The following is a 15,249-nucleotide window of genomic DNA, read 5'->3' on the forward strand; positions in this document are numbered from 1 at the left end:
TGAGAGAGAGAGAGAGAGAGAGAGAGAGAGAGAGAGATAGTGTGACAGAAAGACAGAGAGAGAGAGAGATAGAGAGAAAGAGAGAGAGAGAGAGATAGAAAACCAGGAAAAGAGAAGAGAGACATAGTGTGAGAGAAAGAGAGATAGATCTAGAGAGAGAGAGAGAGAGATAGAAAGACAGCAAGAGAGAGAGAGAGAGAGAGAGAGAGAGAGAGAGAGAGAGAGAGAGAGAACCAGGAAAATAGAAAGAGATATAGTGTGTGAGAGAGAAAGAGATAAATCTAGAGTGAGATAGATTCGGGAGAGAGAGAGAGAGAGAGAGAGAGAGAGAGAGAGAGAGAGAGAGAGAGAGAGAGACACAGTTCAAACACCTCCTAGCTACCTCATATATTGGTGAAGAAGAGCAGCCAAGACTCAGGAAAAATAATAATAATAATGTTGTCCCCGTATAACTGATATACGTTTCACGAGGTCTCGGTTTGATGAAGGAAACTCATTGTGTCTGGATTATTTCCTGGTATTTCCAGGCTCTTGCGATATATTTTATATCCGTTAGTAATGGTGTTGCAGACACACACACACACACACACACACACACACACACACATATATATATATATATATATATATATATATATATATATATATATATATATATATATATATATATATATATATATATTGTAATCCAAACAGGTTTAAGCACTGATGGAAATCTATGAAGCTTTACTAAAATTGAGGTAAATTTTACTATATTTCTCATTAAAATTTTTAGTCATTATATAACGAAGTAAAGTACAAAGTTTGAAATGACAAAAGAAAATAAATAGATAAATATATAAGCTAAAAAAATTCCAACATGAAGCCTAGGCCTGTACTGCCCTAAAATTGAAGATTGCAGTATCTGTAAAAATACAAAACTGAGAAAAATGGTAAATACCCCTTTGTCTCACTACTGATTTTGCAGATACTGCAAATGGGACCCCCTAAATACTCGTGCAAAGCATTGAAGAAGAATCATTCTGAAACTGCAGTAACTAGTGTATTAGTGTTTCACGAGCCCAATTGGTGGCAAATATCAAATTCGACAATTTGACAGATACTGCAGTTTTCCATTTTAGGCAGTTTAGGCTGTGTAAAACTTCGGGTTCACTTTGATGTTAGGTTAGTCATCATCAAATATTGTTCCAAAATATGTCCGCCCATGGGCATTAGATGATACAAACATATTTTGACATTGTTCCAGATATATTTGTTAGAATCTGTGCTGTCTTTTACAGAATTTCTAAAAATCTCTTTCAAGTTTCTGAATAAAAAAAATATAATATTGATATTCTGACTCTTTCCAAAATATACATAAAACATAATGAATAAGCCTACATTAACTAAATATACACTTTATAGAAACTGATGAGAAAATTTTTTATACTTCTAATTAATAGGCAAAGTACTGATTGTTTGATAGGTTTGTGTATACTTGCGTTACAAAAATAAACTTGGTCGTGTTAAGGAGTATATAATATGATTAATCTGAGTCAGTTTAAATATATAAAAAAATATATATCAATAAGCCTACATTCACTAAAGGGTTTACAAAACCTGCCTTAACTTAAACCAAAAACTTTTAGTTTTCTGTAAAAGAAAACTATTGTGCCGGCTTTGTCTGTCCGTCCGCACTTTTTTCTGTCCGTACTTTTTCTGTCAGCCCTCAGATCTTAAAAACTACTGAGGCTAGAGGGCTGCAAATTGGTATGTTGATCACCCACCCTCCAATCATCAAACATACCAAATTTCAGCCCTCTAGCCTCAATAGTTTTTATTTTTTATTTAAGGTTACAGGTAGCCATAATTCGTGCTTCTTGCAACTATATAAACCAGGCCACCAACGGGCCACCACCGGACCGTGGTTAAAGTTTCATGGGTCGCGACTCATACAGCATTATACAGAGACCGACGTAAGATAGATCTATTTTCGGTGGCCTTGATTATACGATGTACAGTATAGAAAACTTGATTGCGCCGAAGGAACTTCGGCGCAATTTTGACTTGTTTATGTCAACATTGAAGAATATTACTAACATATTACAATATCCTTCAGAAAACCGAACTTCTAGAGAGAGAGAGAGAGAGAGAGAGAGAGAGAGAGAGAGAGAGAGAGAGCATTGACGGAAGGGGCTTATCTCTCTCATATTCTTCAATTCTCTCATCCGTCTTGATCTTCCACTCAGACAGACAGACAGACAAAAAAAAAAAATGTCTGATTGACGAGTTCCATAAAAAAAAAAAAAAAAATCCTTTCATCCCAGTCGGAGCAAAAACAGTATCATGTGTCATGTCAATATCTCGGAGCGTGTTTTTTTTTTTTTCCGAGAGAGAGAGAGAGAGAGAGAGAGAGAGAGAGAGAGAGAGAGAGAGAGAGAGAGAGAGGAGGGATAATGTTGGTATAAATGGAGAGTATTGCATAACGGGGTGATAATTGTTATGAGGTATAGAAAGGAAAGGTTGTGTAGCATTATTGCTTTTTGCGTTGACTCTCTCTCTCTTTCTGTCTCTCTGTCTCTGTCTCTCTCTCTCTCTCTCTCTCTCTCTCTCTCTCTCTCTCTCTCTCTCTCTCTCTCTCTCTCTCTCTCTCTCTATATATATATATATATATATATATATATATATATATATATATATATATATATATATATATATATATATATGCTGCTGAGTTGGGTCTGGTCAAAACTTGGATAGGTGATAGACAAACCCTTCCTTCAACCTCAGGCAAAACCCCTTCAACAATAAATACAGAATATATCTAAATCAGGTATATCCTAAAATATATAACCAAATTTCCTGTGCCTTGGCGCAAATGATTATAATTAAAAGCGTCATTAAGCATTTAAGTACTGTTAGATAAGAATAATCAGAACTCAATGATGATTCTTGGTCCCTAATTCGTCTCCTCTCTCGCTTAAACTCGTCCAAATTACCCTTTCAGGGTTGTCAAAAACGAGAACCATTTCAAATATTCGAACCAGAATGCATTATCGTTGCGTAGGATCCGTCGTAATCCCTTGAACGAGGGAAATACATGATGTCTAGGGAGATCACTTCACTTGAAGAAAAATTAAACTAGTAAAAAATGCGCCGAAGTTTCTTCGGCGCAATCGAGTTTCCTGTAGAGCCGCTACAGTGTATTATAATCAAGGCCACCGAAAATAGATCTATCTTTCGGTGGTCTCGGTATAAGGCTGTATGAACCGCGGCCCATGAAATCTTATCCATGGCCAGATAGTGGCCTATCCTATATCGTTGACAGAAGCACGATTATGGCTAACTTTAACCTTATATAAGATAAGAACTACTGAGGCTAGAGGGCTGTAAATTTGTATGTTTGCTGATTGGGGGCTGGGTGATCAGCATACCAATTTGCAGCCCTCTAGCCTCAGTGGTTTTAAGATCTGAGGGTGGACAGAAAAGTACGGACAGAATAAAGTGCGGACAGAAAAGTGAGGACTAGAAAAATGTGTTGACAGAAAAAAGTGTAGACAGAAAGTGTGGATGGAAAAAGTACAGACAGAATAAAGTGTGGACAGAATAAGGTGCAGACAAAAAAGTGCGGACAGAAAAAGTGTGGGCAGAAAAAAGTGAGGACGGAATAAAGTGTGGACAGAAGAAAGTGCAGGCAGAAAAAAGTGTGGACAGAAAAAGTGTGGACAGAAAAAGTGATGACAAAAAAAGTGCGGGCAGAAAGAGTGTGGGCAGAAAAAAGTGAGGACAGAATAAAGTGTGGACAGAAGAAAGTGCGGACAGAAAAAATGCAGACAGAAAAGTGTGGACTAGAAAAAAGTGCGGACAGAAAAGTACGGACAGAAAAGTGCAGACAGAAAAAGTGCGGACGGAAAAAATTCGGACAGAAAAAAGTGCAAATGGAAAAAGTGCGGACAGAAAAAGTGCGGACAGAAAAAAGTGCGGACAGAAAAATGCGGACAGAAAAACTAAAACCCGAGATTAGGTACCCAGACTAGATCAAAGTTTGGGGCATTTTAGTCTGCGCCTGGGCATTATCTGAGTCCAGGCAGTGAGGATTCTGATGGGATTTTGTGGCTTAAGGAGCCGAAGAGAATATTTCATAGGAGAAGTAACGTTTCATAGAAGCAGAAGTAACGTTTCATAGGAGCAGAAGTAACCTTACAAAAGAGAAGTAGTAACGTTACACAGGAGAAGACGTAATGTTTTATAGAAGTGACTTTTCATAGAAGTAATGTTTCATACAATAACGAATAACGTTTCATATGAACAGAAGTAACCTTTCATAGGAGAAGTAACGTTACATAGAAGAGGAAGTAACATTTCATAGGAGCAGAAGTGACGTTCCATAGCAGCAGAATTAATGTTTCATAGGGCAGAAGTAACCTTACATAGGAGAAGAAGTGATGTTACATAGATTTATATTTTACCTAAAATTTGCATTTACATATATATATATATATATATATATATATATATATATATATACAATATATATATATATATATATATATATATATATATATATATATATATATATATATATATATATATATATATATATATATATATATACATAAATATTATATATATATATTATATATATTTATATATATATATATATATATATATATATATATATATATATATATATATATATATATATATATATATATATATATATATATATATATATATATATATATATTATTTATCAGTGCAAAGTTTTTTTCACAACATAAAAATTCATTAATATATGCTATCAATATAATGTTTTCTCCATAACCTCTAAAAAATAGTATATGCTACCTATAAAAGATAGTAGGCTATATGCTATCAGTGCCAATTTTTTCATAAATTATAAAAATAAATACCTTAAAGAGGTTAGGCCAGGACACAGTATTCTAGGAAAGCTTCGTTCCCATCGCTCTACACTCGCGCTAAAGTTTTCTTCATAACCCATAAAAATATATGCTATCAATATAAATTTCCTTCATAACCTATATACGCTACCACTGTACATGTTTCCGTTCAGATATTGAAGAGGCAAATAAACAAACAACTACCAGAATAAAATAAAAAAACGCTGAACAACCAAGCCTACACAACTCACCAGTCAGACCACAGCTCACTGCAGCAAAATCAAGCTTTGTGGTCTTATGTAATTATCATAATATTATGAAAAATAGTAATCACTAATTAGAACATCACTAATCACTAATTTGAATATCGCTTATAGGGAAACAGATCCCTTACCTAGAGGTGGGCGTTCTGGTGTTGTCACTAGCCAGGCCAGACAATTCCGTCCCTCTCTTGTAGCAAGCTTCCGAGACGCAATCGTTCGAATTTCTCCCTCATAAAGGTAGTACTTCTCCTGCTTACGGCAGTGGAATTGCGTCGTGAATGCACCATACCGGTGTAGTGACTACACTGTAAGAAAATCCGAAATGGAAATGCGCCACGAAAGCACCAGGACAACGCCTAATTCAGAACCACACACAAATCGAGATGGTTTATTGGTAAAACCCGACGCTCTGTCTGGAACTGTTTCGTACTTATATCATTTCATATTTCTCAAAATACGCAGTAAAACTACGTCAAGAAATATAATAAAACATTATATGTAAACTAGTTGGCATGTTACATCTGTGATACGATTATGACGAGTTCAAAATATTGCCATACATACATATATATTTACTTTGATTTAATATTTTTTTTAGAGAACGAACCAGCTCTTATCGGAGAAAATGGGTAGTTTTAGTAGGATCCTAAAGTAAATTTCTCACTCTCTACTCTCCAGAATTGGCAAGTCATACAGACATTGTACGACAATTTGTCGCTCAGTGTCGCTCACCGGGCGGTATCGAGATACACAGATACACATTTACTCTGATATTGTTTTTTGAGAGAAAGAGCCAGTTTTGATCGTATACATAATGTGTATTTTAGTAGGAAAGTAATGTATATTTCTCACTTCCATCGAAAAATTCATATAGAAATCTTGAGGCAATTTTTTTGCTCAGTGGCGCTCAAATGCCGATAAATGCAGTGAACAAAAATGTAAAAAAACCCACTTAAAATATTATTCAAGCAATAATATTTCAGGACATGTTTATTTAGACATACACCAGTCGAAAAATGTAAAAAACAAAAAATCGATAATTCCTCGAAATTGGGAGATCAGCGGGCCCCTTCAAGCAATGGTTCTCAACCAGAGAGGAATTACGGTTTCAGGGCGGTGTTGGGGTGGGGGGGATTGTGAGCAAGGATTTTTAGTATTAAGTGAATATTATTTGGAATACATCTTTTGAGGCAGACGATTTTAGAAAGGGGTGGGGGTGCGAGGAATGACATTCTGTAATGCATGAGCCAAAAAAGATTGAGAACCTTAAAGAAATGAAAGATTTGGTGGAAATTATACCAGTAACCTATGATATTTGCTTTTCCAGTTCTATTCTAGAGAATAAAAGAAAGGCATTATAAAATCATCAGAGGATATACAGGGAGAAAATTAAGATTATTTTTAAAATAGAGAAAACGAAAATAGAATAATTACGACGGAAAAAAAAAATTATTGTTATTCAGTCTGGTAGTGGGATCATTAAAATTCATTCGAACTACGGAATTTTGGTCAGGAAACATAAAATATTTCATTGGAAAACTGTTTAGAGAGAGAGAGAGAGAGAGAGAGAGAGAGAGAGAGAGAGAGAGAGAGAGAGAGAGAGAGAGAGATTCCACACCTCAGCAGGCTCTCAGATTATTATGAACAACGATATAAAAATCAAGTGGCCATGTTTAACTGAAAAACTGTGTAAAAGAGAGAGAGAGAGAGAGAGAGAGAGAGAGAGAGAGAGAGAGAGAGAGAGAGAGTCTCAGATCGACTGATAGGGAGAAAGTAAAGTGTATGAGAGAGAGAGAGAGAGAGAGAGAGAGAGAGAGAGAGAGAGAGAGAGAGAGAGAGCTCCAGATCAACAAGAGAGAGAGAGAGAGAGAGAGAGAGAGAGAGAGAGAGAGAGAGAGAGAGAGAGTAAATATGGAAACTTTCTTCCGTGGTACAAGGGAAATGAACCGTGAGGGCGATCAGCTAAGATTGGTTCCAACATCTATGGGAACATTATTCATTTTATCTCCCCCGATATTTGCGGTCGGATAAACAGCCTTGTTTGGTCGTCTAACCAGTCTTCTTTGCTTGTTTGTTTATTGAACTCTGTTTCTTTGTCTGTTATCAAATTGCGAATGGCAATCAGTGTTATAGAGGATATATAGTAATTTGTTTGAACCGTAAAGTAGACCAGCAATTTTTTGAAATTCAAGATTATCAAAAATTATTATTTTTTTAAAGATGAAAGGTCGTAGATAATCTGCTTTTATTTTTAATTATTGTTTCGTGATATATGTTTGAAGAGTCAATCTATTATTAAAAACTCCAGACATTCATTTTCTAAAAGTATCTAAATATATATATATATATATATATATATATATATATATATATATATATATAAAATATAATATATATATATATATATGTGTGTGTTGCTGAAATGTGTGCGTGTATATATATATATATATATATATATATATATATATATATATATATATATATATATATATATATATATATATATATATATATATATATATATACATATACATATAAAATCAGAGCTTTGAGACATGAGAAAAATAGACGAAGTTTGAAGAAAAATAAAAGTAGAAGTTTAGCATCCCTAACAGATACCAGTTTGATATATTAATTTCATCGTTAAAAAAGGTAACCGATAAATAAATGAAAAGTATCAGGACTCAACATACTTGATAACAAGAGATGAAACTTAAAAAAAAAAAATTACATTAAGAAATTGAACCTCCTTATGAAAAAACCAATTACAAATAAAAGCCTCAGATATACCCAGCAACTGAAATCCCATGACTGCAAGAAACCAAAACAGCTCTTTTCTCGTGAGAGTACTGTAGCTGTCACCTATATATCTCCCAAACAAATTACTTTTTCCCCCCCTCCGCCCCTACGTTGTGTAACTCTTTTCTGCAAATTGAGGAAAAGCAATATATTTCTCGACTCTTCAGAGAGCAATATAACCCTGGAATAGGGTCGTTTGTTTTCTCAAAAAAAAAAAAAACGAATTAAACCGTCGTTTTGTTAAAAGGGAAAACAGTAATATATATATGTGCCTGACTGTCAAACTTCTTCAAAGTTCCAGAGGTCCTTGTGGAACAGCCTCCCTGCGGAACTTCAGAAGTTCAAGCGCAGATGCAATGCATTACTACTCTAATAATATTCTCCTTGCATTTTAATTACATTTTTATCTATTTATTGATTTATTAATCTATTTTTTTTAATAAGTGAGATTTCTTCTTTCCGTATTTCTCTTTACTTCCTCTTACTTATTCATAATAATAATAATAATAATAATAATAATAATAATAATAATAATAATAATAATAATAATAATAATAATAATAATAATATTCTTTGGAAGCTTGAATTAAAAATCAGTGGCCCATTTGGTGGGCTTGTTCCATATGAATAAGATTCATCTTCTGAGCAATAATAATAATAATAATAATAATAATAATAATAATAATAATAATAATAATAATAATAATAATAATAATAATAATATTCTTTGAAGACTGAATTCTAAGTCAGTGGCTCCTTTGGTGGGTTTGCTCCATATGAAAAGGCTTCATCTTCTGAATAATAATAATAATAATAATAATAATAATAATAATAATAATAATAATAATAATAATAATAATAATAATAATAATAATAATAATAATATACTTTGGAAGCTTGAATTCTAATTCAGTGGCTCCTTTGGTGGGCTTGTTCCATATGAACAGGTTTCATCTTCTGAATAATAATAATAATAATAAATAATAATAATAATAATAATAATAATAATAATAATTAATAATAATAAGAAGGATTTTAGCTACGAGAACAAGAGTTCTAGTGAATTTTTTTTTCACTGAATTGAGAATCAGAGGCAAGAATTAGAACAAGACATTGATATGAGGGCGTCTACTGGTTAATCACTTTATTTGGTTGAGATTTATTTGGCTGATCATCACAGATCAGAAATGATCAGTAATGAATGAAAGAATGAATGAATTAAGAAATAAATAATTTCATTTAATTTTGTATCAGTACCTAGTTGATTAATGAATCAATTAATTGATTGATTGATTAATAAAAAAAGAAATAATTAAATAACTAAATTAATCAATAAATTAATTAATTGATTAATTAATTTAATAGATTAATTAATTTAATCGATTAATTAATTTAATTAACTAATTAATCAATCAGTCAATTAATTAATTATTTTATTTTAATTAATTAATTAATTCTTCATCCTTTATCAATTAGAAAAATAAATAAATAAATTAACAAATAAATAAAAAAATTAACTAGTTAATTAATTAGGAAAATAAAGTAACATAAAGAAATTGCATGAACCCACAAGTGGAGAGGAAGAAACTTCCTAAAATGTTTTGCTGGAGGGAGAAAAAAAAAATATTAGGCGGAAGCTTAAGTTTAAAGTTTGCGTTGTAAAACTCTCCTCCTCCAGGAATTTCTCGCGTCTCTCTGGTAATCCTTTCGTAAGCCTCTCTCTCTCTCTCTCTCTCTCTCTCTCTCTCTCTCTCTCTCTCTCTCTCTCTCTGTTTTTACCAAAGACTGTTCAAGGTTCTATTGTCTCTACTATCAACAGGTTACTGGGTAACCTTTCAGGATAAATTTCTAATGAACTCTCTCTCTCTCTCTCTCTCTCTCTCTCTCTCTCTCTCTCTCTCTTTCTCTCTCTATATCTATATATATATATATATATATATATATATATATATATATATATATATGAAATTTATCACATCACCGTGATTCATATACAAGCATTAAACTACAAATATCCTTTAAAGTCTAATTCCTTTGAATGACGTGTGGTTCAAAGCGCGTCACTATAGTCCTGAGTTCTTGTCGTCCGTGGTTTCGAACCCACGAGACGACGAACTTATGTTATCAACTAAAAAAATTCCCCTTTGGATAACATATATAAAAATATATTATTTCCGAGGCAGAGCGAATTAGTTATTAAAGGACATTTGTAGCTTAATGCTCATATATATATGTATATATATATATATATATATATATATATATATATATATATATATATATATAGATATATATATATATATATATATACCAATTACGTTAATGACTCCAGAGTAATATGTATTTGGAGTCAAATTACAGCCTTCATAAACCTTACATGTCATATACAAGTTGACAACAAATATATATTCATGATACACAAACCCGTCCTGGCTGAACAGAGGTTACCAACAAACAATAGACAATAATTAGGCACGCAAACAAACCATTATAATAAACAAACAGAATAACAAAACCATAATAACATACGTACCCCTCACAACCTCAGCACAACATAAACAGAGTTATTACAACCCTTGCAAAATGATTAATAATAATTAATAACCGCGTCTAGCAAATGACCTCCGACCTTGTTCAGACACAGCAAAGGATTCTCTCAGTTGGAACTGTCATTATAAAGCCTTGTCTAGTTTGGGTAATTCCAGTTGTCGCACTGAAGTGCTGGCGGAATTGTCGTTTTACGCCGCGGCCCATCAAACTGTCGAGCTGATTGGTCGGTCTGACGGTGGTCTTGTGTTTATGATTCCCGTTGGGTTTAAGTTGTCCCCGAGGGATGATGGCGGGTCTGGTGTTAAATGATTTTTGCGGATTTGTGTTTGTTGAATGTTGTGAAAAGTCATAGGCGTGTATATATGATAGTATGTATGTATATATATATATATATATATATATATATATATATATATATATATATATATATATATATATATATATATATATATATATATATATATAAATATATATCAAACTATTTTACATGACTTATATACCCATAATTCTATATCTATAGAGAAAGTCGCTGTATAAAACAATTAAAAAAATGCGCCGAGATGTCTTCGGCGCAATCGAGTTTTCTGTACAGCCTATAACCAAGGCCACCGAAAATAGATCTATCTTTAGGTGGTCTCGGTATAATACTGTATGAGCCGCGGCCCATGAAAATACTCTGTTGGCCGTGGTGGCCTGTGTTGTTGCGTTGCCAGACGCACGATTAAGGTTAAATTTAACCTTAAATAAAATAAAAACTGCCGAGGCTAGAGGGCAGCAATTTGGTATGTTTGATGATTGGAGGGTGGAGGATTAGTATACCAATTTGCAGCCCTCTAGCCTAGGTAGTTTTAAAGATCTGAGGGCGGACAGAAAAATGCGGACAGAAAAAAGCGCGGACGGACAGACAAAGCCAGCACAAGAGTTTTCTTTTCAGAAAACTAAAAATTCTATTCAGAATATTCTACCATTCATCTATTCTTCTGAAGGGCCACTCTGAATTGCCAAAATTCCACCGGAACTTGTTAGCTATCTATGAAGAACGGATTTTAGGAACCGCAATTACTGGTTCCACAATATTCACGTCTGCGAGAATTGAATAACCCCGAATTAACAAGACGTATATTTTAGGAACCAGGTGAATGGGTCTGCTCCCTCCTTGCCTCGTTATCTTTGTTCGAGATCGTAATTATTATTATTATTGTTCAGAAGATGAACCCTATTCATACGAAACAAGCTCCCAAAAGGGGCCATTGATTGGAAATTCAAGCTTCCAGAAGAATATTATGGTGTTCATTTGAAAGGAGTTACAGAAGGTGGTGGAAAATACACAAAGAGGAGATCAGTTATTATTATTATTATTATTATTATTATTATTATTATTATTATTATTATTATTATTATTATTATTATTATTATTATTATTATTCTGAAGACAAAACCGAATCAAATGGAACAAGCATGTTCCATATGAATATGGTTCGTCTTCTGAATAATAATAATAATAATAATAATAATAATAATAATAATAATAATAATAATAATAATAATAATAATAGAATAATAGAGAAGAATAATAAGAAGAAGAAGAAGAAGAAGAAGAAGAAGAAGAAGAAGAAGGAAGCATTTATGGTCTCTCTCTGCTCACCTCATCTCTAATTAATAATAATAATAATAATAATAATAATAATAATAATAAGTACAAGAAGAAGAAGAAAAAGAAGAAGAAGAAGAAGAGGAAGAAGGAGAAGGAGAAGGAGAAGAAGAGGAAGAAGGAAGCATTTATGGTCTCTCTCTCTCTCTGCTCACCTCATCTCTCATTCTCCATCTTTCCAGAAAAACGAAAACAAACTTGACCGAACTCTGCAAAAGATAATCGAGTTTACACTTTTCTCTCAAACTGTATTGTTGCGAAACGGGACGAGCTAAAAATGGCCAAAGTTTTGGTTTGAAATGATAAAATTTCGAAGAGACGAGAATAATAGGCGTTTCTATTTCAGGGTGTTGGTTTTGGCCACAGGGGAGAGAGAGAGAGAGAGAGAGAGAGAGAGAGAGAGAGAGAGAGAGAGAGAGAGAGAGAGAGAGAGAGAGATTATAAGAAGCTGAATTTATGTGACATATAAGAATTTTCAATGCATGTAGCTGTTTTATTATCACAGTCTCTCTCTCTATCTCTGTGTTTCTCTCTCTCTGTTTCTCTCTCTCTCTTTATGTACACACACACACACACACATATATATATACATACATACATACATACATACATATTCCCAAAATTACAAACCTCAAAACGTTTCATGCATCAAGATACAACAATCATCAGTAATGCAGTCAACCAGTCAACCCTCCATCTTTTACACTCACATTCCATTCCTGGATATCTCCAGGGTCCTTCCAGTTCCAGCACCTCTTCCATAGAGGCTAAGTATGGAAAGGACTTTTGATCTTCGAGCGAAAGTGGATCAGGAGCTACCTTCTTGTCATAGGAAAATCCTTTCCCCAGACTATCACATTTCAAATCCTAAAAGATATGTGGTAAATTCAATCTCGTTGATTCTTACGAGTGGCTGAACTGATCTTTATTCGTAGAGAGAGAGAGAGAGAGAGTCAATTTGTGGTAGAAATTCTTCAGATATTTTTGTGCCTCGGGATTCTGGTTCACTACATGAATTAGTATCCAGCGCAAATTCATTTTTTCTAATTTATTTCAGAGAGAGAGAGAGACCTTACAGACCTTACAGTTGTTACAATTCGTTCAGGTTCACCCAGGTTCAGTGTGAGGGCCATTTTTAAATTTAGAGAGAGAGAGAGAGAGAGAGAGAGAGAGAGAGAGAGAGAGAGAGAGAGAGAGAGAGAGAGAGAGAGTCAGCTTATGGTAACATTTCTTCAATAACTTTTGTCCAAAGGAATACTTGCTCACTAGCTACGTTAGTTTAGTGCCCAGTACAAGTTAATTTTTTCTTTTATTTCTTTTATCATAACTTACAATATATTATTTTTTATATCCTTTTTTTTTAAAGTTATTCTTTTATTTTTTTAGTATAAAATTAGGTAGAAATAGTTGTAATTTTTTTCTAAGGGGGGGAATATGTTGAAACATATTCTAGTTTTAGACAGCATGAGTTTTTATTCGTTCGTAATACTGAATATTTTTCATTTTTATTATCAAGATAAAAATGAAAAATATTTTATATTGTAAACGAATAAAAAACAACTCTTGCAATCTAAAAATAGATATATTTCAATACATCCCCCCTCAGAAAAAACCTGCAAGTATTTCTACGTAATTTTATGATAAAAGATAGAAAAATAAAATAATAAGTTCAATGAAAAAAGATGAAAAATAATTTTTAACTCGTCAAAAAGGCAAAAATTAGCCAATCCACAGTAACTCACTAATTAAAAAAAATAATAACCTTAAAGAAAAAATAAAGATAAACAACAATTTTTAAATCGTCAAAATGGCAAAAAGTACCCACGCCATTAATTATTGAACAAAACTTCATGAAAATAAAAAAAGAATCCCACACATTCGTCTCAAGATAACACATCAATCAGCAACGTCAGAGAATTGAAGCAAAAAGAGAATTTCCACCACAAACATTCTCTCACTTTTGGAGTGAAGGCAATTTGTTAGGTAAACAGAGAGTTACCCAAATATTTACCCGGAAGGAAGGAAGGAAAGTACACGAAACCATTTATAGGTGAGAGTCTTCAAGAAAATATTTTGAGGTAATAAAAATTCTTCTATGAAATTATGATATTTTTTTTCTTTGTAATTATATTGTGGGTCTGTTTATTGAAATTATGATAGAAATTATAATAGAAATTATGATACTTTCCTCGTAATTTTATTGTGGGATTCATTTATGGGAATATGATATTTTTTTTTGTAATTATATTGTGGGTCTGTTTATTGAAATTTTGATAGAAATTATATTTTCGTCGTAATTATATTGTGGGTCTGTTTATTGGATTTTCTTTTATACTTTTTATGTTTTTTGGGGAGGAGTTATATTTTTATTCTGTTTATTTGAGGGTTTTTGTATTTTAGATAATAATAATAATAATAATGATAATAATAATAATAATAATAATAATAATAATAATAATACTTTATTTTGTGCTTTCAATTTTCCATAATAATAATAATAATAATAATAATAATAATAATAATAATAATAATAATAATAATAATAATAATAACTGCATGAAGACCTAAGGAGATAATATGAGGTTATCAAGCAGTTATTATTATATTGATATATATATATATATATATATATATATATATATATATATATATATATATATATATATATATATATATATATATATATAGAGAGAGAGAGAGAGAGAGAGAGAGAGAGAGAAGTAAGTAATATGATCAGCATCTCGCCAAAAGGTATTCCATTACATAACAAACAATAACAGAATCTGAGACGATGTAATTCTAACTTAATCAGAGAGCAACCATTTGTAAATTACTCTCTCTTCTCTCTCTCTCTCTCTCTCTCTCTCTCTCTCTCTCTCTCTCTCTCTCCCCTTCCGCTCATCTGTACACCTTTCCAGCTCTTCCTCAAGACTTCTCAAGGGAGAGCGAGCGAAAAGGAAAAACCATTGGGTCGAGAAAGTTGTTGGAACTTTTCTAAGTGAAAAGCTTTCTAAGCTTACTTTCTCTTTTCTTTTTTATTTCCAGGTTTCAATCGAAGAAAACAAAGAGAGATGAAATGGACCCGAGTTTTAATCGACTTAAGAGG

Source organism: Macrobrachium rosenbergii, chromosome 48, assembly GCF_040412425.1.
Source record: "Macrobrachium rosenbergii isolate ZJJX-2024 chromosome 48, ASM4041242v1, whole genome shotgun sequence".
Taxonomy (NCBI): domain Eukaryota; kingdom Metazoa; phylum Arthropoda; class Malacostraca; order Decapoda; family Palaemonidae; genus Macrobrachium; species Macrobrachium rosenbergii.